General features: G+C 39.3%; 1 protein-coding gene across 1 annotated transcript in view; it reads right to left on the reverse strand.

Annotated features, from left to right (window-relative positions):
- The window catches only part of MUC19 (mucin 19, oligomeric), a 158,284-nt gene that overhangs the window by 97,479 nt on the left and 36,996 nt on the right, over positions 1–23,809 (reverse strand). The window lies entirely within an intron of this gene.

Consider the following 23,809-nt stretch of genomic DNA (forward strand, 5'->3'; position numbering starts at 1 on the left):
CATTTTAAACTGATTTATTTTTACTATGGTGTGATGCTTATTGGATGAATTTATAAAACCAGTTTGTTTTTTTTTAAGTATGTTGGTTTGCCTTAAAATTAAATGTTTATTCTTACATGAAAATGAAGATCAATAGGTCATTAAATTTGGCTTTTTTTAAAGAGCTTCAAAAGATTACCACAAGCATTCTAGTACCTCTGAAAATCTTCTGACTGCCATCCTCACTTTAATTAGATTGCTATGATTCTCCAGTAACCAGTAAATGGACATATTATCTCTTATGATTGTTAAAATTCAGAAATGTCAAATTTTATTCTGAATATTTTGTATTCAGACCAGGAACCTATAGCACAACTTGAAGTATTCAATTTATGGTTATGCAGTTAATCTACTCAACAAAGATAACCAAGTGCTATAATCTGAGCCCCCAAGTCACAGATTTTTGAGGAAACTAAATCAATTATTATTTGAATACTTTCTAAATCCCCACCTGTTATATATGATATGGGCATAGTCTCAGAAAAGAAGAGGTAGTGTAGTAGTAGGGGCTAAGGATTAAACCACTAATAATGATTTTTAAATTGAAAATTAATTAATATCTAAAATTTCATATGCTTTACTTCATCTGGGAAATAGGCACTTACTAATTTCTTCCAGCAACAGGATAAAGCTACATCTACATTATCAAAAATGTTAGAAAGGTACCACTGGTTTGATAACTTGATAATCAATATTTTCTCTACATTTGGGGTTATTTGACTAAATCTATTTAAAATTTATGATTTGTGGCACATTTACACAATTTTAACATGAAAAAATAAACTTCTAAAAACTAATTTTTTCTCCTGATTTCAGATTAACACTGGGGGAGCCTTAATGATTCACATCTGTGAAATTATAATTTCTGACTTTCAAAGATAAAAAGGAAAAGAAAAACAACCCTGATTTCTCTCTACATCATACCAGAAAAATCTCTATTTCTTCTGACCTTTGTAACACTGGGAAAATATTTAAGCTGTTTGCATCTCCTCCCCCGTAAAATATGAGGGGGAAGATGTTGTGGGGAATAACAGTTAAGAGATTATTGAGAGTTAATGAGAAATTGAAAAAAAATATTTGGTATCATAACTCAAATGTAGTAAACTCTCATTAAAAGCTATTATTAATATTATCTGGATCTTATATTAATAATGCAGTACTAAGATGGCATTTTCATAAACTATTAATATTATACCTATAGATCATGAAATGTCTTGCTGGAGTTTCTGTGAAATTAAATAAAACTATAAGATTTGGTAAGATTAAGCATTAAAAGTCATAAATAACAACAAATGAATCCAGGGAAAAAAGCACCTAGCTAATTTTCCCTATAATAAAACTCTACATTAGGTTTATAATTTTTAAATGTTATAGTAGAAGCAATTGATGAGATTTTTGTAGTATTTTAAGGTTAATATTACACCTAAAAGTTCATAAGTTGCTCACTAAAACTCTAGGTAATCTAATGGCTTTATGTTTTATATGAAAAGTTTGCTGCTACAATACAAAATCTGACAGAATTATATTGCCAGAATATTATGTTCAAAATCAAATGCTTGGGGGGAAAAAAGCAGCAAAAGAAAATATATGTATAAACTAGAAAATATCAAGACAGTTCTCTTAGTTCTGATTGCCTACTTTTTATACAGGATGCCTATATCAGCATTATATTGAAATAATCCACATTGCTCATGATTCACTGGAGGAGAAAATGGAAACCCACTCCAGTATGCATGCCTGGAGAACCCCATGAACAGTATGAAAAAGCAAAAAGATATGACACCAGAAGATGAGCCCCTTCGGTTGGAAAATGTCCAATAAACTACTGGAGAAAAACAGAGGGCAACTACGAATAGCTCCAGAAAGAATGAAGCCTCTAGTCCAAAGCAGAAATGATACTCAGTAGTGGATGTGTTTGGTGATGAAAATAAAGTTCGATGTTGTAAAGAAAAACATTGCATAGGAACCTAGAATATTAGGACCATGAATCAAAGTAAATGGGATATGATCAAGCAGGAAGTGACAAGACAGACCATCGACATCTCAGGAATCAGTGAACTAAAATGGACTAGAATGGGGGTGAATTTAATAAAGGTGACCATGATATCTACTACTGTGGGCAAGAATCCCTTAGAAGAAATGAAGTAGCCTTCATAATCAACAAGAGTCCAAAATGTGGTACTTGAGTACAGTCTCAAAAATGACAATGATCTCTGTTCATTTCCAAGGCAAGACATTCAACATCATAGTAAACCAAGTCTATGACCTCAACCACCGATGCTGAAGAATTTGAAGCTGACTGGTTCTATGAACACCTAGAAGACCTCCTAGAACTAACACCAAATAATAATAATAATAATAATAATAATAATAATAATAATAATAATAATAATAATGTCATTTCAATCATAGGAGATTGGAATGCAAAAGTAGGAAGTCAAGAGATACCCAGAGTAACAAGCAAGTTTGGCCTTGGAGTACAAAATGAAGCAGGGCAAGGGCTAACATGGTTATGTCAAGAGAACAAGTTGGTCATAACAACCTCTCTTTTCCAACAATACAAAAGACAACTCTACACATGGACATCACCAGACGATCAATACTGAAATCAGATTACGTTCTTTGCAGCAAAAGACAAAGAGCTCTATACAGTCAGCAAAAACAAGACCTGGAGCTGACTGTGGCTCAGATTATGAGCTCCATACTGCAAAATTCAAGCTTAAATTGAAGGAAGCAGAGAAAACCACAAGGCCATTCAGGTATGACCTAAATCAAATCCCTTATGATTATACAGTGGTGAAGAGTAGAGTCAAAGGATTAGATCTGGTAGACAAAGTGCCTGAAGAACTAAGGATAGAGGTTCATAACACTGTACAGGAGGCAGTGACCAAGACCATCCCCAGGTAAAAGAAATGCAAGAAGGCAAAGTGGTTGTCTGAGGAGGCTTTACATATAGCTGAGGAAAGAAGAGAAGCAAAAGGCAAGGGAGAAAGGAAAAGATGCACCCAACTGAATTCAGAGTTCCAGAGAATAGAAAGGAGAGATAAGAAGGCCTTCTTAAATGAATAATACAAAGATATAGAGGAAAACAATAGAATAGGAAAGATTAGAGATCTCTTCAACAAAATTGGAGATACCGAGGGAACATTTCATATAAGGATAGGCAAAATAAAGGACAGATACTATAGGATCTAATATAAGCAGAAGATATTAAGAAGAGGTGCAACAACACAAAAGAACTATACAGGAAAGGTCTGGATAATTAATGAGCTGGTTGATTACAATGGTGTGGTTACTCACCTACAGCCAGACATCCTGGAGTGTGATGTCAAGTGGGCCTTAGGAAGCATCACTACGAACAAAGCTAATGGAGGTGACGAAATTCCTGCTGAATTATTTCAAATCCTAAAAGTTAATGCTGTTAAAATTCTGCACTCAATATATCAGCAAATTTGGAAAACTCAGCAGTGGCCATAGGGCTGGAAAAGGTCAATTTTCATTCCAATGCCAAAGAATGTTCAAAGTACTGTACATTGCATTTATTTCACATGCGTGCAAGGTTATGCTCAAAATCCTTCAAATGAAGCTTCAGCAGTATGTGAACTGAGAACTTTCAGAAGTACAAGCTGGATTTAGAAAAGCAGAGGAACCAGAGAGCAAATTGCCAACATTCATTGGATCATGAACAAAGCAAAGGAATTACAGAAAAAAATCTCTAATTCTGCTTCACTTACTATGAGAAAGCCTTTTGACTGTGTAGATCACAAGAAACTGGAAAATTCTTAAAGGGACAGGAGTACTAGACTTCCTTACCTATCTTCTAAGAATCCTGTATGCAGGTCAAGAAGCAACAGTTAGAACTAGACATGGAACTACTGACTGGTTCAAAATTGGTAAAGGAGTATAACAAGGCTGTATAGTGTCACCCTGTTTATTTAACTTACATGCAGAGTACATCATGCCAAATCCTGGGCTGGATAAATCACATGCTGGAATCAAGATTGTCAGGAGAAATATCTACAACCTCAGATATGTAGATGATACCACTCTAGAGGCAGAAAGTGATGAGGAACTAAAGAGCCTGTTGATGAGGGTGAAAAAAGAGAAAGAAAAAGCTGGCTTGAAACTCAACATTAAAATAAAAAAAAAAAAAGAAAGGCAGTCCTAAGATGGCAGAGGAATAGAATGGGAAGACCACTTTCTCCCCCACAAATTCATTGAAAGAACACTCAATCGCTGAGCAAATTCCACAAAACAACTTCTGAATGCTGGCAGAGGACATCAGGCACCCAGAAAGGCAGCCCATTGTCTTCAAAAGGAGGTAAGACAAAATATAAAAGATAAAAAGAGAGACAAAAGAGGTAGGGACAGAGATCCATCCTGGGAAGGGAGTCTTAAAAAAGAGAGACGTTTCTAAACACCAGGAAACACTCTCACTGGCAGGTCTGTGGCGAGTCTTGGAATCTCAGAGAGCAACATAACTGGGAGGAAAAGTAAATAAATAATTAAAACCCACAGATTACGTGCCTAACAGCAACTCCTAGTGGAGCAGCAGCCCAGACAAGCGCATCCCCCACTAGCAAGCAGGGGCTGGACAGGGAGGGGCAGGCTGCATTGCTTTGGGTAAGGACTGGGCCTGAATGCCCCGAGGGCAATCTGAGGGAACTAGCTTGAGATAGCAACCCAGACTGTGGGATAGCTATCCCACGAAAAGCCTTAACCTAAGACACCGCCAGGCCCGCTCACAGAACAAAGAACTGAGCAGAGCTAGCTGCTGCAGACCGGCCCATCCCCTGCTGGAGACAGACAGGCTAGGGCCACCAGAGCCATTGCAACCCCAGAGAGGCATCCTATACCAAACTGCAAGCAGACTTCGTTGCTAACCAAGACTTCTTGGGATTCTGGATGGTCGACTACCGCTGGGAGGGTCGCAGCCAGAGATCAGCTCCCCAGAAGAGACACACGGCACATCTGAGAAGGCGTGCCCCTTGTACATCCAGAAAACTGAGCAGCTGGGGTTAGGGGGGGGATAAGTTGCAGCCCCCAACTGTGCTCGCCAAACACCTGGTCACCTGAGCTGCTTGGATCTGGTAAGGGCACAAAACGCAGGCCCAACCAAGTCTGCACCTTTGTGGAGTACCCAAGAACCCGAGTGGCTTAGACCTGGGAAGTACAGGCAACCCAGGGGCCTGGCAGAGCAAACTAGAGCCTGAGCACTGTAGCCCATGAAAGCACACACATCGTGAGTGGGGGAAAACCAAGTGTGGCTGAATCACTGTGAGCACATGCCAGTGATATTTCTTTGCAGTGTTCCTCCCTCCCCACAGCACAACTGAACAACTGAGACTAAAAAAAGTGATCACCACCGCCCCCCTTGTGTCAGGGTGGAAATTAGACACTGAAGAGACCAGCAAACAGAAGAAGCTAAAATAAACAGAGGGAACTGCTTTGGAAGTGACAGGTGCAATAGATTAAAACCTTGCAGTTAGCACTGACTACATAGGAAGGGGCCTATAGACCTTGAGAAGTACAAGCCGGACCAAAGAACTATCTGAAAATGAACTGACCACACACTGTCTGCAACAGCTCCAGAGAAAGTCCTAGATATATTTTTACCGTTATCATTTTTTAAATAATTTTTTAAATTATTTTTTTAATTTTTAAGTCTCCTATTACTCCTTCAATTTTCATTTTTATAACCTACTATTACCTTGCCAAAAAAAAGTCCCTATTTTTAAAGCAAACTTCATATATATATATATGTTATAATTTTTTGACTGTTTTTTTTTAATATTGCATTTTTGAGAATCTAACCTCTACTCTAGATTTTTAATCTTTGCTTTTTGGTATTTGTTATCAACCTTGTATCTTTAAGAACCCAATCTTCAGTACCCATTTTAACTTGGGAGCGAGATCACTGGCTTGATTGCTCTCTCCCCCTTTTGACTCTCCTTTTTCTCCACCAGGTCGCCTCTATCTCCCCCCTCCCCCTTTTCTTCTCGACCCAACTCTGTGAATCTCTTTGTTTGTTCCTGGCTGTGGAGAACACTTAGGGAACTGATTACTGGCTGGATCTGTCTCTCCCCTTTTGATTCCCCCTTTTATCCTCCTGGCCACCTCTGTCTCCTTCCTCCCTCTTCTCTTCCCTGTGTAATTCCGTGAACATCTCTGAGAGATCCAGACGGTGGAGAGCACATAGGGAAGTGATTACTGGCTAGATTACTCTCTCCCCGTTTGATTCTCCTCTTCTCCGCCTGGCCACCTCTATCTCCCTCCTCCCTCTTCTCTTCTCCATGTAAATCTGTGTACCTCTCTGGGTGTCCCTCACTGTGGAGAAACTTTTCATCATTAACCTAGATGTTTTATCATTGGTGCTGTATAGATAGGAGAAGGCAGTGGCCACCCACTCAAGTACTCTTGCCTGGAAACTCCCATGGATGGAGGAGACTGGTAGGCTGCAGCCCATGGGGTCATAAAGAGTCAGACACGACTGAGCAACTTCACTTTCACTTTACACTTTCATGCATTGGAGAAGGAAATGGCAACCCACTCCAGTGTTCTTGCATGGAGAATCCCAGGGACGGGGGAGCTTGATGGGCTGCCGTCTGTGGGGTCGCACAGAGTCAGACACGACTGAAGTGACTTAGCAGCAGCAGCAGCAGCTCTATAGATGGAGAAGTCTTGAGGCTACTGTAAGAATAAGACTGAAAACCAGAGGCAGGAGGCTTAAGTCCAAATCCTGAGAACACCAGAGAACTCCTGAATCCAGGAAGCATTAATCGGTAGGAACTCATCAAATGCCTCCATACCTACACTGAAACCAAGCACCACCCAAGGGCCAACAAGTTCCAGAGCAAGACATACCACGAAAATTCTCCAGCAATGCAGGAACATAGCCCTGAGCTTCAATATACAGGCTGCCCAAAGTCACACCAAACCCACTGACATCTCAGAACTCATACTGGATACTTCATTGCACTCCAGAGAAAAGAAATCCAGCTCCACCCACCAGAACACCGACACAAACTTCCCCAACCAAGAAACCTTGACAAGCCACCTGTCCAACCCCACCCACAGTGAGGAATCTCCACAATAAAGAGGAACCACAAACTGCCAGAATACAGAAAGGCCACCCCAAACACAGCAATATAAACAAGAAAAATAGGCAGAGAAATACTCAGCAGGTAAAGGAACAAGATAAATGCCCAGCAAACCAAACAAAAGAGGAAGAGATAGGGAATCTACCTGATAAAGAATTCTGAATAATGATAGCGAACATGATCCAAAAGCTTGAAAACAAATTGGAGTTACAGATAAATAACCTGGAGACAAGGTTACAGAAGATGCAAGAAAGGTTTAACAAGGACCTAGAAGAAATAAAAAAGAGTCAATCAATAATGAATAATGCAATAAGTGAGATAAAAAACACTCTGGAGGGAACCAACAGTAGAATAACAGAGGTAGAAGATAGGATAAGTGAGGTAGAAGGCAGAATGGTAGAAATAAATGAAACAGAGAGAAAAAAAGAAAAAAGAATTAAAAGAAATGAGGAAAAACTCAGAGACATCTGGGACATGTTAAATGCACCAACATTCGAATCATAGGAGTCCCAGAAGAAGAAGAGAAAAAGAAAGACCACGAGAAAATACTTGAGGAGATAATAGTTGAAAACTTTCCTAAAATGGGGAAGGAAATAATCACCCAAGTCCAAGAAACCCAGAGAGCCCAAACAGGATAAACCCAAGGCGAAACACCCCAAGACACATATTAATCAAATTAACAAAAATCAAACCCAAAGAACAAATATTAAAAGCAGCATGGGAAAAACAACAAATAACATACAAGGGGATTCCCATAAGGATAACAGGTGATCTTTCAATAGAAACTCTTCAGGCCAGAAGGGAATGGCAGGACATACTTAAAGTGATGAAAGATAACCTACAGCCCAGATTACTGTACCCAGCAGGGATCTCATTCCAACATGAAGGAGAAATCAAAAGCTTTACAGACAAGCAAAAGCTGAGAGAATTCAGTACCACCAAACCAGCTCTTCAACAAATGCTAAAGGATCTTCTCTAGACAGGAAACACAGAAAGGGTGTATAAACTCGAACCCAAAACAATAAAGTAAATGGCAATGGGATCATACTTATCAATAATTACCTTAAATGTAAATAGGTTGAATGCCCCAACCAAAAGACAAAGACTGGCTGAATGGATACAAAAACAAGACCGCTATATATGTTGTCTACAAGAGACCCACCTCGAAACAAGGGACACATACAGACTGAAAGTGAAGGCTGGAAAAAGATATTCCATGCAAATGGAGACCAAAAGAAAGTAGGACTAACAATACTCATATCAGATTAAATAGACTTTAAAACAAAGGCTGTGAAAAGAGACAAAGATGGACATCACATAATGATCAAAGCATCAATCCAAGAAGGAGATATAACAATTATAAATATATATGCACCCAACATAGGAGCACTGCAATATGTAAGGCAAATGCTAACAAGTATGAAAGGGGAAACTAACAATAACACAATAATAGTGGGAGACTTTAATACCCCACTAACAACTATGGATAGATCAACTAAACAGAAAATTAACAAGGAAACACAAACTTTAAATGATACAATAGATCAGTTAGCCTAATTGATATCTATAGGACGTTTCACCCCAAAACAATTAATTTCACCTTTTTCTCAAGGGCACACAGAACCTTCTCCGGAATAGATCACATCGTGGGCCATAGATACAGTCTTGGTAAATTCAAAAAAATTCAAATCATTCCAAGCATCTTTTCTGACCATAATGCAGTAAGATTAGATGTCAATTACAGGAGAAAAACTATTAAAAATTCCAACATATGGAGGCTGAACAAAATGCTGCTGAATAACCAACAAATCACAGAAGAAATCAAAACAGAAATAAAATATGCATAGAAACGAATGAAAATGAAAATATAACAACCCAAAACCTATGCAACACTGTAAAAGCAGTGCTAAGGGGAAGGTTCACAGAAATACAGGCTCGCCTTAAGAAACAAGAAAAAAGTCAAATAAATAGCCTAACTCTACACCTAAAGCAACTATAAAAGGAAGAAATGAAGAACCCCAGGGTTAGTAGAAGGAAAGAAATCTTAAAAGTTAGGGCAGAAATAAATGCAAAAGAAACAAAAGAGACCATAGCAAAAATCAGCAAAGCCAAAAGCTGGTTGTTTGAGAAGATAAATAAAATTGACAAGCCATTAGCCAGACTCATCAAGAAACAAAGGGAGAAGAATCAAATTAACAAAATTAGAAATGAAAAAGGAGAGATCACAACAGACTACACAGAACTACAAAGGATCATAAGAGACTATTATCAGTAACTATATGCCAATAAAATGGACAACTTGGAAGAAATGGATAAATTCTTAGAAAAGTACAATTTTCCAAAACTGAACTAGGAAGAAATAGAAGATCTTAACAGACCCATCACAAGCACGGAAATTGAAACTGTAATCGGAAATCTTCCGGCAAACAAAAGACCAGGACCAGATGGCTTCACAGCTGAATTCTACCAAAAATTTAAAGAAGAGCTAATACCTATCTTACTCAAACTCTTCCAGAAAATTGCAGAGAAAGGAAAACTTCCAAACTCATTCTATGAGGCCACAATCACTCCAATACCAAAACCTGACAAAGATGCCACAAAAAAAGAAAACTGCAGGTCAATATCACTGATGAACATAGATGCAAAAATCCTTAACAAAATTCTAGAAAACAGAATCCAACAACATATTAAAAAGATCATACATCATGACCAATGGGCTTTATCCCAGGGATGCAAGGATTCTTCAACATCTGCAAATCAATCAATGTAATACACCACATTAAGAAATTGAAAGATGAAAACCATATGATTATCTCAATAGATGCAGAGAAAGCCTTTGACAAAATTCAACATCGATTTATGATAAAAACCCTCCCAAAAGCAGGAATATAAGGAACATACCTCAGCATAATAAAAGCTATATATGACAAACCCACAGCAAACATTATCCTCAATGGTGAAAAATTGAAAGAATTTCCCCCAAAGTCAGGAACAAAACAAGGGGTGGCCACTCCCACCACTACATTTCAACATAGTTTTGGAAGTTTTGGCCACAGCAGTCAGAGCAGAAAAATAAATAAAAGGATCCAGATTGGAAAAAAAGAAGTAAAACTCTCACTGTTTGCAGATGACATGATCCTTTACGTAGAAAACCCTAAGACTCCACAAGAAAATTTCTAGAGCTAATCAATGAATATAGTAAAGTTGCAGGATATAAAATCAACACACAGAAATCCCTTGTATTCCTATACACTAACAATGAGAAAACAGAAAGAGAAATTAAGGAAACAATTCCATTCACCATTGCAACGAAAAGAATAAAATTCTTAAGAATAGGAAAGATATTCCCATCTGAATGCAGAGTTCCAAAGAATAGCAAGGAGAGATAAGAAAGCCATTCTCAGAAATCTATGCAAAGAAATAGAGGAAAACAACAAAATGGAAAAGACTAGAGATCTCTTCAAGAAAATTAGAGATACCAAAGGAACATTTCATGCAAAGATAGGCTCGATAAAGGACAGAAATGGTATGGACCTAACAGAGGCAGAAGATATTAAAAAGAGGTGGCAAGAATACACAGAAGAACTGTACAAAAAAGATCTTCACGACCCAGATAATCATGATGGTGTGATCACTCACCTAGAGCCAGACATCCTGGAATGTGAAGTCAAGTGGGCCTTAGAAAGCATCACTATGAACAAAGCTAGTGGAGGTGATGGAATTCCAGTTGAGCTATTTCAAATCCTGAAGGATGATGCTGTGAAAGTGCTGCACTCAATATGCCAGCAAATTTGGAAAACTCAGCAGTGGCCACAGGACTGGAAAAGGTCAGTTTTTGTTCCATTCCCAAAGAAAGGCAATGCCAAAGAATGCTCAAACTACCACACATTTGCACTCATCTCACATGCTAGTAAAGTAATGCTCAAAATTCTCCAAGCCAGGCTTCAGCAATACGTGAACCATGCCCTTCCAGATGTTCAAGCTGGTTTTAGAAAAGGCAGAGGAACCAGAGATCAAATTGCCAATATCCGCTGGATCATCGAAAAAGCAAGAGAGTTCCAGAAAAATACCTATTTCTGCTTTATTGATGATGCCAAAGCCTTTGACTATGGATCACAATAAACTGTGGAAAATTCTGAAAGAGATGGGAATACCAGACCACCTGACCTGTCTCTTGAGAAACCTGTATGCAGGTCAGGAAGTAACAGTTAGAACTGGACATGGAACAACAGACTGGTTCCAAATAGTAAAAGGAGTACGTCAAGGCTGTATATTGTCACCCTGCTTATTTAACTTATATGCAGAGTACATCATGAGAAACGCTGGGCTGGAAGAAACACAAGCTGGAATCAAGATTGCTGGGAGAAATATCAATAACCTCAGATATGCAGATGACACCACCCTTATGGCAGAAAGTGAAGAAGGACTAAAGAGCCTCTTGATGAAAGTTAAAGAGGAGAGTGAAAAAGTTGGCTTAAAGCTCAACATTCAGAAAACTAAGATCTTGACATCTGGTCCCATCAGTTCATGGGAAATAGATGGGGAAACAGTGGAAACAGTGTCAGACATTTTTTGGGGGCTCCAAAATCACTGCAGATGGTGATTGCAGCCATGAAATTAAAAGACGCTTACTCCTTGGAAGGAAGGTTATGGCCAACCTAGATAGCATATTTAAAAGCAGAGACATTAGTTTGCCAACAAAATTCCATCTAGTCAAGGCTATGGTTTTTCCAGTGGTCATGTATGGATGTGAGAGTTGGACGGCGAAGAAAGCTGAGCACTGCAGAATTGATGCTTTTGAACTGTGGTGTTAGAGAAGACTCTTGAGAGTCCCTTGGACTGCAAGGAGATCCAATCAACCCATCCTAAAGAAGATCAATCTTGGGTGTTCACTGGAAGGACTGATGTTGAAGCTGAAACTCCAATACTTTGGCCACCTCATGTGAAGAGTTGACTCATTGGAAAATACCCTAATGCTGGGTAGGATTAGGGGCAGGAGGAGAAGGGGACGACAGAGAATGAGATGGTTGGATGGCATCACTGACTCGATGGACATGGGTTTGGGTAGACTTCGGGAGCTGGTGATGGACAGAGAGGCCTGGCGTGCTGCAATTCATGGGGTCGCAAAGAGTCGGACATGACTGAGTGACTGAACTGAACTGAAAGAAACAAAATACCTATATATAGAAAACTAAAAAACACTGGTGAAAGAAATCAAAGAGGACACAAATAGTTGGAGAAATATACCGTGTTCATGGATCAGAAGAATCAATATAGTGAAAATGAGTATACTACCCAAAGCAATCTACAGATTCAATGCAATCCCTAGCAAACTACCAATGATATTTTTCAGAGAACTAGAACAAATAATTTCACAATTTGTATGGAACTACAAAAAATCTCAAATAGCCAAAGCAATCTTGAGAAAGAAGAATGGAACTAGGGGAATCAACCTGCCTGACTTCAGTCTCTACTACAAAGCCACAGTCATCAAGACAGTATGGTACTGGCACAAAGACAGAAATATAGATCAATGGAACAAAATAGAAAGCCCAGAGATAAATCCACGCACCTATGGACACCTTATCTTCGACAAAGGAGGCAAGAATATACAATGGATAAGAGACACTCTCTTTAACAAGTGGTGCTGGGAAGACTGGTCAATCACTTGTAATAGAATGAAACTAGAACACTTTCTAACACCATACACAAAAATAAACTCAAAATGGATTAAAGATCTAAATGTAAGACCAGAAACTATAAAAATCCTAGAGAAGACAAATGTTTGATGCGAGAGGCGGGGCTAAGATGGCGGAGGAATAGGACGGGGAGACCACTCTCTCCTCCACAAATTTATCGAAAGAACACCTGAACGCTGACCAAACTTCACAAAACTACTTCTGAAGGCTGGCAGAGGACGTCAGGCTTCCACAAAGACAGCGCGTTATCTTCAAAAGCAGGTAGGAGAAATTATAAAAGATAAAAAGAGAGACAAAAGAGCTAGGGACGGAGACCCGTCCTGGGGAGGGAGTCGTAAAAGAGGAGGAATTTCCAAGCACCAGGAAACCCTCCCACCGGCGGGTGTGGGGGAAGATTTCTTATCTCGGAGGGCAACGTAACTGGGAGGAAAAAATAAATAAAATCCACAGATTACGTGCCTAAAGCAACTCCCAGCAAAGAACCCCAGACGCTCGCATCATCCGCCACCAGCAAGTGGGGGCTGAACGGAGAGGAGCGGGCGGCACTGCCTAGGGTAAGGACCGGGCCCGAGTGCCCCGAGGGCAATCTGAGGGAGTTAACGTGAGATAGTAACCTAAACTGTGGGACAGCCAGAGAGAGAGAACTATCCCGCGAAAAGCCCAACTCTAAGGCACTGCCGGCCCGCTCACAGAACAAAGGACTGAGCGATACCAGAGGAGAGCTAGCCGACTGCGGACCGCCCCATCCCCCGCCGGACACAGCGGGCAGGCGGGGCCCGCCAGAGCCGGAAAGGGGCAAACTCGGCTCCAGAGAGGGCACCCCCTACCAAACTGCAAACAGGCTCCCAGTTTCTAAGCAAAGACTGCCTGAGATCCCGGAGGGTCGACAGCCGCGGGAGGGTCACAGCCAGAGACCAGCTCCCCAGAACCGACACAAAGCACACCGGAGCTGGGCGCGCCCGTAAACCGAGGCGGGGACCAGGGAGGTGATAAGCCGCACCGCCCCAACAGGGGAGAGCGCGCTCGCCAAACTCCTGGCCGCCGGGGCAGCTCAGACCGGGAACGGCACAAGCCGCGGGCGAAACCGAGTCTGCGCCTTTGTGGAGTAACCGGGAGCCTGAACCTGAGCGGCTTAGACCTGGGAAGTGCACGCAGCTCAGGGCCCGCTCCCCGGCCGAGTAACCTGAAGCCTGAGCAGGGTAGACGGGGAAAGCACACACGCCGTGAGCGGGGGCGAACCCAGTGCGGCCGAGACACTGCGAGCTTACCACACACACGCCAGATTTGCAGTGTTCCTTCCTCCCCACAGCTCGATTGAACAAGCGAACCTAAAGAGATCACCTCCACCGCTTTGTTGCAGGGCGGAAATTAGATACTGAAGAGATCTCCAAACAGAAGCCAAATAAACAGAGGGAAGCGCTTTGGAAGGGACAGGCCAACAGATTAAAATCCCTGTAGTTAATACCGACTGCATTGAAAAGGACCTATAGATCTTGAAAAGTATAAGCAGGAATAAGGATCTATCTGAAACTGAGCAGATCCCACACTGCTCACAACAGCTCCAGAGAAAGTCCGGGATATATATATTTTTTTACTATTATTATTATTTTTTTAAATTTTTTTTTATTTTTTTTTCTCTTCTTTCCTTTTTCTTCAAGTCCCCTATTACACCTTTAAATTTCATTTTCATAACCCACTATTAACTTGCAAAAAAAAAAAAACACCCTATTTTTGAAGCAAACTACATACATATATCTTATACCTTTTGTGTTTTCTTTTTTTAATGTTTTTTTTCCTGTTTTACTTTTTTTTACTGTTTCTTTTTTTACTGTTTTACTGGTTTTTTTTCTTTTTACACTGTTTCCTTTTTTCTTTTTTTTTATATTGTAAGTTTTATAAGAGTCTAACCTCTAGATTTTTAATCTTTGTTTTACATATTTGAAATCACTTTTGTACATTTAAGAACCCAATCTTTAGGACCCATTTTTACTCAGGAGTGTGATCACTGGCCTGATCACTCTCTCCACCTATTGATGATGCTCTTTCTTCTCCCCCAGGGAACCTCTATCTCCCACCCTCCTCCTTCTCTTCTCAACCCAATTCTGTGAATCTCTGAGGGTGTTCTGGGTACCGGAGAACACTTCAGGAACAGGATACTGCCCAGATCTCTCTCTCCCCTCTTGATTCCTCCCTTTCTACTCATGCTCACCTCTATTACCTTCCTCCCCCCTCTCTATGTATCTCTGTGAACCACTCTGAGGGTTCCAAACTGTGGAAAGCACAGAGGGAAGTGCTTACTGGCTAGATTGCTCTCTCCACATTTGAATTCCCCTCTTCCCCTCCTGGTCACCCCAACCCCCCCCCCCCACCTCATCTCTCCATGTAACTCAGTGAACCTTTCTGGGTATCCCTCACTGTGGAGAATCTTTTCACCATTAACCTAAAAGTTTTATTATTGAGGCTGTATGGAAGGAGAAGTCTAGAGGCTACTACAAGAATAAGACTGAAAGCCAGGGGAAACATTAATTAATAAGAGACCATCCAATAGCCTCCATATATACACTGAAACCAAGCTCCACCCAAGAGCCAATAAGTTCCAGAGCAAGACATACCACGCAAATTCTTCAGCAACGCAGGAACATAGACCTGAGCATCAATATACAGGCTGCCCAGAGGCACACCAAATCCATAGACATCTCAAAAATTAATACTGGTCACTCCATTGCACTCTAAAGAGCAGAAATCCAGCTCCACCCACCAGAACACCGACACAAGCTCCCCCAACCAGGAAGCCTTGACAAGCCACCTGTCCAACCCCAACCGCAGTGAGAAACCTCCACAATAAACAGGAACTTCATACTACCAGAATACAGAAGGGCCACGCCTAACACAGCAATCTAAACAAGATGAAAAGGCAGAGATATACTCAGCAAGTAAAGGAAAATGAGAAATGCCCACAAAGCCAAACAAAAGAGGAGGAGATAGGGAATCTATCTGAAAAAGAATTTAGAATAATGATAATAAAAATGATCCAAAATCTTGAAAGCAAAATGGAGTTACAGATAAATAGCCTGGAGACAAAGATTGAGAAGATGCAAGAAATGTTTATCAAGGACTTAGAAGAAATAAAAAGGAGTCAATATAGAATGAATAATGAAATAAAGGAGATAAAAGACACTCTGGAGGGAACCAACAGTAGAATAACGGAGGCAGAAGATAGGATAAGTGAGGTAGAAGATAGAATGATGGAAATAAACGAAGCAGAGAGGAAAAAAGAAAAAAGAATCAAAAGAAATGAGGAAAATCTCCGGGACCTCTGGGACAATATGAAACGCCCCAACATTCGAATCATAGGAGTCCCAGAAGAAGAAGATAAAAGGAAAGGCCATGAAAAAATACTCGAGGAGATAATAGTTGAAAATTTCCCTAAAATGAGGAAAGAAATAGTCACAGAAGTCCAAGAAACCCAGAGAGTTCCAAACAGGATAAACCCAAGGCGAAACACCCCAAGACACATATTAATCAAATTAACAAAGATCAAACACAAAGAACAAATATTAAAAGCAGCAAGGGAAAAACAACAAATAACACACAAGGGGATCCCCATAAGGATAACAGCTGATCTTTCAATAGAAACCCTTCAGGCTAGAAGGGAATGGCAGGACATACTTAAAGTAATGAAAGAGAATAATCTACAACCCAGGTTACTGTACCCAGCAAGGATCTCATTCAGATATGAAGGAGAATTCAAAAGCTTTACAGACAAGCAAGAGCTGAGGGAATTCAGCACCACCAAACCAGCTCTCCAACAAATGCTAAAGGATCTTCTCTAAACAGGAAACACAGAAAGGATGTTTCAACACGAACTCAAAACAACAAAGTAAATGGCAACGGGATCATACTTATCAATAATTACCTTAAATGTAAATGGGTTGAATGCCCCAACCAAAAGACAAAGGCTTGCTGAATGGATACAAAAACAAGACCCCTATATATGCTGTCTACAAGAGACCCACCTCAAAACTAGGGACACACACAGGCTGAAAGTGAAGGGATGGAAAAACATATTTCATGCAAACGGAGACCAAAAGAAAGCAGGAGTCGCAATACTCATTTCAGATAAAATAGACTTTAAAATAAAGGATGTGAAAAGGGACAAAGAAGGACACTACATAAAGATCAAAGGTTCAATCCAAGAAGAAGACGTAACAATAATAAATATATATGCACCCAACATAGGAGCACCACAATATATAAGGCAAATACTAACAAGTATGAAAGGGGAAATTAACAATAACACAATAATAGTGGGAGACTTTAATACTCCACTCACGCATATGGATAGATCAACTAAACAGAAAATTAACAAGGAAACACAAACTTTAAATGATACAATAGACAACTTAGATTTAATTGATATTTACAGGACTTTCCACCCCAAAACAATCAATTTTACCTTTTTCTCAAGTGCACATGGAACTTTCTCCAGGATAGATCACATCCTGGGCCATAAATCTAGCCTTGGTAAATTCAAAAAAATTGAAATCATCCCAGCCATCTTCTCTGACCACAATGCAGTAAGATTAGACCTCAATCACAGGAAAAAAACTATTAAAAATTCCAACATATGGAGGCTAAACAACACGCTTCTGAATAACCAACAAATCACAGAAGAAATCAAAAAAGAAATCAAATTATGCATAGAAACGAATGAAAATGGAAACACAACAACCCAAAACCTATGGGACACTGTAAAAGCAATACTAAGGGGAAGGTTCATAGCAATACAGGCGTACCTCAAGAAACAAGAAAAAAATCAAATAAATCAACTAACTCTACACCTAAAGCAACTAGAGAAGGAAGAAATGAAAAACCCCAGGGTCAGTAGAAGGAAAGAAATCTTAAAAATTAGGGCAGAAATAAATGCAAAAGAAACAAAAGAGACCATAGCAAAAATCAACAAAACTAAAAGCTGGTTTTTCGAGAAGATAAACAAAATTGACAAGCCATTAGCCAGACTCATCAAGAAACACCGGGAGAAGAATCAGATCAACAAAATTAGAAATGAAAATGGAGAGATCACAACAGACTCCACAGAAATACAAAGGATCATAAGAGACTACTACCAACAGCTATATGCCAATAAAATGGACAACTTGGAAGAAATGGACAAATTCTTAGAAAAGTATAACTTTCCAAAACTGAACCAGGAAGAAATAGAAGATCTTAACAGACCCATCACAAGCACGGAAATCGAAACTGTAATCAGAAATCTTCCAGCAAACAAAAGCCCAGGACCAGACGGCTTCACAGCGAAATTCTACCAAAAATTTAGAGAAGAGCTAACACCTATCCTACTCAAACTCTTCCAGAAAATTGCAGAAGATGGTAAACTTCCAAACTCATTCTATGAGGCCACCATCACCCTAATTCCAAAACCAGACAAAGATGTCACAAAAAAGGAAAACTACAGGCCAATATCACTGATGAACATAGATGCAAAAATCCTTAATAAAATTCTAGCAAACAGAATCGAACATCATATTAAAAAGATCATACATCATGACCAAGTGGGCTTTATCCCAGGAATGCAAGGTTTTTTTAACATCCGCAAATCAATCAATGTAATACACCACATTAACAAATTGAAAGAAAAAAACCATATGGTTATCTCAATAGATGCAGAAAAAGCCTTTGACAAAATTCAGCACCCATTTATGATAAAAACCCTCCAGAAAGCAGGAATAGAAGGAACATATCTCAACATAATAAAAGCTATATATGACAAACCCACAGCAAACATTATCCTCAATGGTGAAAAATTGAAAGCATTTCCCCTAAAGTCAGGAACAAGGCAAGGATGCCCACTCTCACCACTACTATTCAACATAGTTTTGGAAGTTTTGGCCACAGCAATCAGAGCTGAAAAAGAAATAAAAGGAATACAGATAGGAAAAGAAGAAGTAAAACTCTCACTGTTTGCAGATGACATGATCCTCTACATAGAAAACCCTAAAGACTCTACTAGAAAATTACTAGAGTTGATCAATGAATATAGTAAAGTTGCAGGATATAAAATTAACACACAGAAATCCCTTGCATTCCTATACTCCAAGAATGAGAAAACAGAAAGAGAAATTAAGGAAACAATACCATTCACCATTGCAACAAAAAGAATAAAATACTTAGGAATATATCTACCTAAAGAAACAAAAGACTTATATATAGAAAACTATAAAACACTGATGAAAGAAATCAAAGAGGACACAAACAGATGGAGAAATATACCGTGTTCATGGATTGGAAGAATTAATATAGTGAAAATGAGTATACTACCCAAAGCAATCTATAGATTCAATGCAATCCCTATCAAGCTACCAATGGTATTTTTCACAGAACTAGAACAAATCATCTCACAATTTGTATGGAAATATAAGAAACCTCGAATAGCCAAAGCAATCTTGAGGAAGAAGAATGGAACTGGAGGAATCAACCTGCCTGACTTCAGGCTCTACTACAAAGCCACAGTCATCAAGACAGTATGGTACTGGCACAAAGATAGAAATATAGATCAATGGAACAAAATAGAAAGCCCAGAGATAAACCCACGCACATATGGACACCTTATCTTCGACAAAGGAGGCAAGAGTATACAATGGAGAAAAGACAATCTCTTTAACAAGTGGTGCTGGGAAAACTGGTCAACCACTTGTAAAAGAATGAAACTAGAACACTTCCTAACACCGTACACAAAAATAAACTCAAAATGGATTAAAGATCTAAACGTAAGACCAGAAACTATAAAACTCCTAGAGGAAAACATAGGCAAAACACTCTCCGACATAAATCACAGCAGGATCCTCCATGACCCACCTCCCAGAATATTGGAAATAAAAGCAAAAATAAACAAATGGGACCTAATTAAAATTAAAAGCTTTTGCACAACAAAGGAAACTATAAACAAGGTGAAAAGACAGCCTTCAGAATGGGAGAAAATAATAGCAAATGAAGCAACAGACAAACAATTAATCTCAAAAATATACAAGCAACTTCTGCAGCTGAATTCCAGAAAAATAAACGACCCAATCAAAAAATGGGCCAAAGAACTAAACAGACATTTCTCCAAAGAAGACATACAGATGGCTAACAAACACATGAAAAGATGCTCAACATCACTCATTATTAGAGAAATGCAAATCAAAACCTCAATGAGGTATCATTTCACACCAGTCAGAATGGCTGCTATCCAAAAGTCTACAAGCAATAAATGCTGGAGAGGGTGTGGAGAAAAGGGAACCCTCTTACACTGTTGGTGGGAATGCAAACTAGTACAGCCACTATGGAAAACAGTGTGGAGATTCCTTAAAAAACTGGGACTAGAACTGCCATATGACCCAGCAATCCCACTGCTGGGCATATACACCGAGGAAACCAGAATTGAAAGAGACGCGTGTACCCCAATGTTCATCGCAGCACTGTTTACAATAGCCAGGACATGGAAGCAACCAAGATGTCCATCAGCAGACGAGTGGATAAGGAAGCTGTGGTACATATACACAATGGAATATTACTCAGCCATTAAAAAAAATACATTTGAATCGGTTCTACTGAGATGGATGAAACTGGAGCCCATTATACAGAGTGAAGTAAGCCAGAAAGAAAAACAACAATACATTATACTAATGCATATATATGGAATTTGAAAGATGGTAACGATAACCCTATATGCGAGTCAGAATAAGAGACACAGATGCATGGAACAATTTTATGGACTCTGAGGGAGAAGGTGAGGGTGGGACGTTCTGGGAGAATAGCATTGAAACATGTATATTATCATATGTGAAACAGAACACCTTTCCATGTTTGATGCATGAGACAAGGGCTCAGGGCCGGGGCAATGGGATGACCCAGAGGGATGGGATGGGGAGGGAGGTGGGTGGGGGGTCCAGGAAGGGGAACACATGTAAACCCATGGCTGATTCATGTCAATGTATGGCAAAAACTATTACAATATTGTAAAGTAATTAGCCCCCAACTAAAATAAATAAATTTATTAAAAAAAAAAAAAAATCCTAGAGAAAAACATAGGCAAAACACTCTCTGACATAAACCACAGCAGGATCCTCTATGACCCACCTCCCAGAATATTGGAAATAAAAGCAAAAATAAACAAATGGGACCTAATTAAAATTATAAGCTTTCACACAACAAAGGAAACTATAAGCAAGGTGAAAAGACAGCCTTCAGAATGGGAAAAAATAATAGCAAACAAAGCAATGGACAAAGAATTAACCTCAAAAATTTACAAGCAACTCCTGCAGCTCATTTCCAGAAAAATAAAAAACTCAATCAAAAAGTAGGCCAAAGAACTAAACTTCTTTCTCCAAAGAAGACATTCATATGGCTAAAAAACACATGAAAAGATGCTCAACATCACTCACTATCAGAGAAATGCAAATCAAAACCACAATGAGGTACCATTTCACGCCCGTCAGAATGGCTGTTATCCAAAAGTCTACAAGCAATAAATGCTGGAGAGAGTGTGGAGAAAAGGGAACTGTCTTACACTGTTGGTGGGAATGCAAACTAGTACAGCCAATATGGAGAACAGTGTGGAGATTCCTTTAAAAACTGGAAATAGAACTGCCATATGACCCAGCAATCCTGCCACTGGGCATACACACTGAGGAAACCAGAATTGAAAGAGACACGTGTACCCCAATGTTCATCGCAGCACTGTTTATAACAGCCAGGACACAGAAGCAACCTAGATGTCCATCAGCAGACGAACGGATAAGGAAGCTGTGGTACATATACACAATGGAATATTACTTGGCCATTAAAAAGAATACATTTGAATCAGTTCTAATGAGTTGGATGAAACTGAAGCCTATTATACAGAGTGAAGTAAGCCAGAAAGAAAAACACCAATACAGTATACTAATGCATATATATATAGAATTTAGAAGGATGGTAACGATAACCCTGTATGCAAGACAGCAAAAGAGACACAGATGTATAGAACAGTCTTTTGGTCTCTATGGGAGAGGACAAGGGCAGGACGATATGAGAGAATGGCATTGAAGCATGTAAATTACCATATGTGAAACAAATCTCCAGTCCAGTTTTGATGCATGATACAGGGTGCTCAAGACTGGTGTACTGGGATTACCCAGAGGGATGGGATGGGGATTGAGGTGGGAGGGGGGTCCTGGATGGGGAACACATCTACACCCATGGCAGATTCATGTCAATGTATGGCAAAACCAATACAATATTGTAAAGTAAAAAAATTAAAAAATTAGAAAAATAAAAAATAAGCAAACTAAGATCATGCCATCTAGACCCATCAAATCATGGCAACATAGATGGGGAAAAAGTGGAAGCCATGACAGATACTCTTTCCCTGGGCTTCAAAATCACTGTAGACATTGACAGCAGCTGTGAAATAAAAAGATGCTTGCTCCTGGGGAAAAAAGCTATGACAAACCTACACAGCTTATTAAAAAAGAGGAAACATCACTTTGCTGAGAAAGTCCCATCTAGTCAAAGCTATGGTTTTTCCTGTAGTCATATATGGATGTGAAAGTTGGATCATAAAGAAGATTGAGCACCAAAGAACTGATGCTTTCAAATTGTGGTGCTGGAGAAGACTCTCAAGAGTCCCATGGACTACAAGGAGATCAAACCAGTCAATCCTAAAGAAAATCAACCCTGAATATTCATTGGAAGGACTGTTGCTGAAGCTGAAGCTCCAATACTTTGGCCACCTGATACAAAAAATCAACTCATTGGAAAAGACCCTAATGCTGGGAAAGATTGAAGGCAAAAACAATGGAGGCAACAGAGGATGAGATGGTTAGATATCATTGTAGACTCAATAGACATGAATTTGAGCAAACTCCGGGAGATAATGGAGAATAGAAGAGCCTGTCCTGCTGCAGTTCATGGGGTCAGAAAGAGTTGACACCACTTATTGACTGAACGCCAACATAAATGAGTATGTGTGCTAAGTTGTTTCACTTGTCCAACTCTTTACGACCAGTGGATCATAGCCTTCCAGGCTCTTCTGTCCATGGATTCTCCAGGCAAGAATACTGGAGTGTGTTTCCATGCCCTCCTCCAGGGTGCATGAGTATACAATTCATCAAATCAATAGTTAAGAATACTTTAAATGGTTTCAAAATTCAAAAGTTTTGGTAGTTGAATGAATGATTATATTTTAACTGAAAGAGGCCTATATAACTGAACTAAATTGCTTATCTTTGAATGAGAATCAGGTTGAGAATTAGGAGTTCAGACTATTGTTTATGGCTGAGATAATATGTAGCTAGAAAATTATTCTGCAGTGTATTTAAACAACTCAGGATGAAATCATTAGTAGGCCACCAGAAATAGACTTACAACTGTCGAATAAAGAAAAATATTTCTGTAATGGGTCACTCTCTAAATTTACACTGAAAGAGCCACAGCCACTACTGATATTCGACATAAGAGAAAGTTTGATATAAATTAAACATATCAGTTGGCCACTTTTATGATATTCCACACTATGATGGTGATACTTCGACATGTTTGCCCTTAGAATATAAGGAACATGGTATTAAGTAACAAATAATTGACAACACCAAAATTACAAAGATGCTCCAAATTAGTTCTAATTCTATATCATGATATAAAATTATAAATCAAAAATAATCTTGATTTTACACTATATCTTGTTTTCTAGAGAAGAGATATTAGCTCTAATGAATGAAATGTATAAACTATAAGCTTCATCAGCATAAATAACATCTAATCATTGGTCTAATGACTAGGCTAGAAATTCTGTGACAAAAGAAAAAACATAATTTAAAAATTAGGGATGGGAAAAAGAAGAAACATCCATTCATTCTACAAATATTTGTTGAATACTTGTAGCTTGGGACTAAATGCAGTTAAGAATACAAGGATGCAAACCATTATCTGTGA

This window comes from Giraffa tippelskirchi, chromosome 4, assembly GCF_054371585.1.
Source record: "Giraffa tippelskirchi isolate mGirTip1 chromosome 4, T2T-mGirTip1v1.2.pri, whole genome shotgun sequence".
NCBI classification, from domain to species: domain Eukaryota; kingdom Metazoa; phylum Chordata; class Mammalia; order Artiodactyla; family Giraffidae; genus Giraffa; species Giraffa tippelskirchi.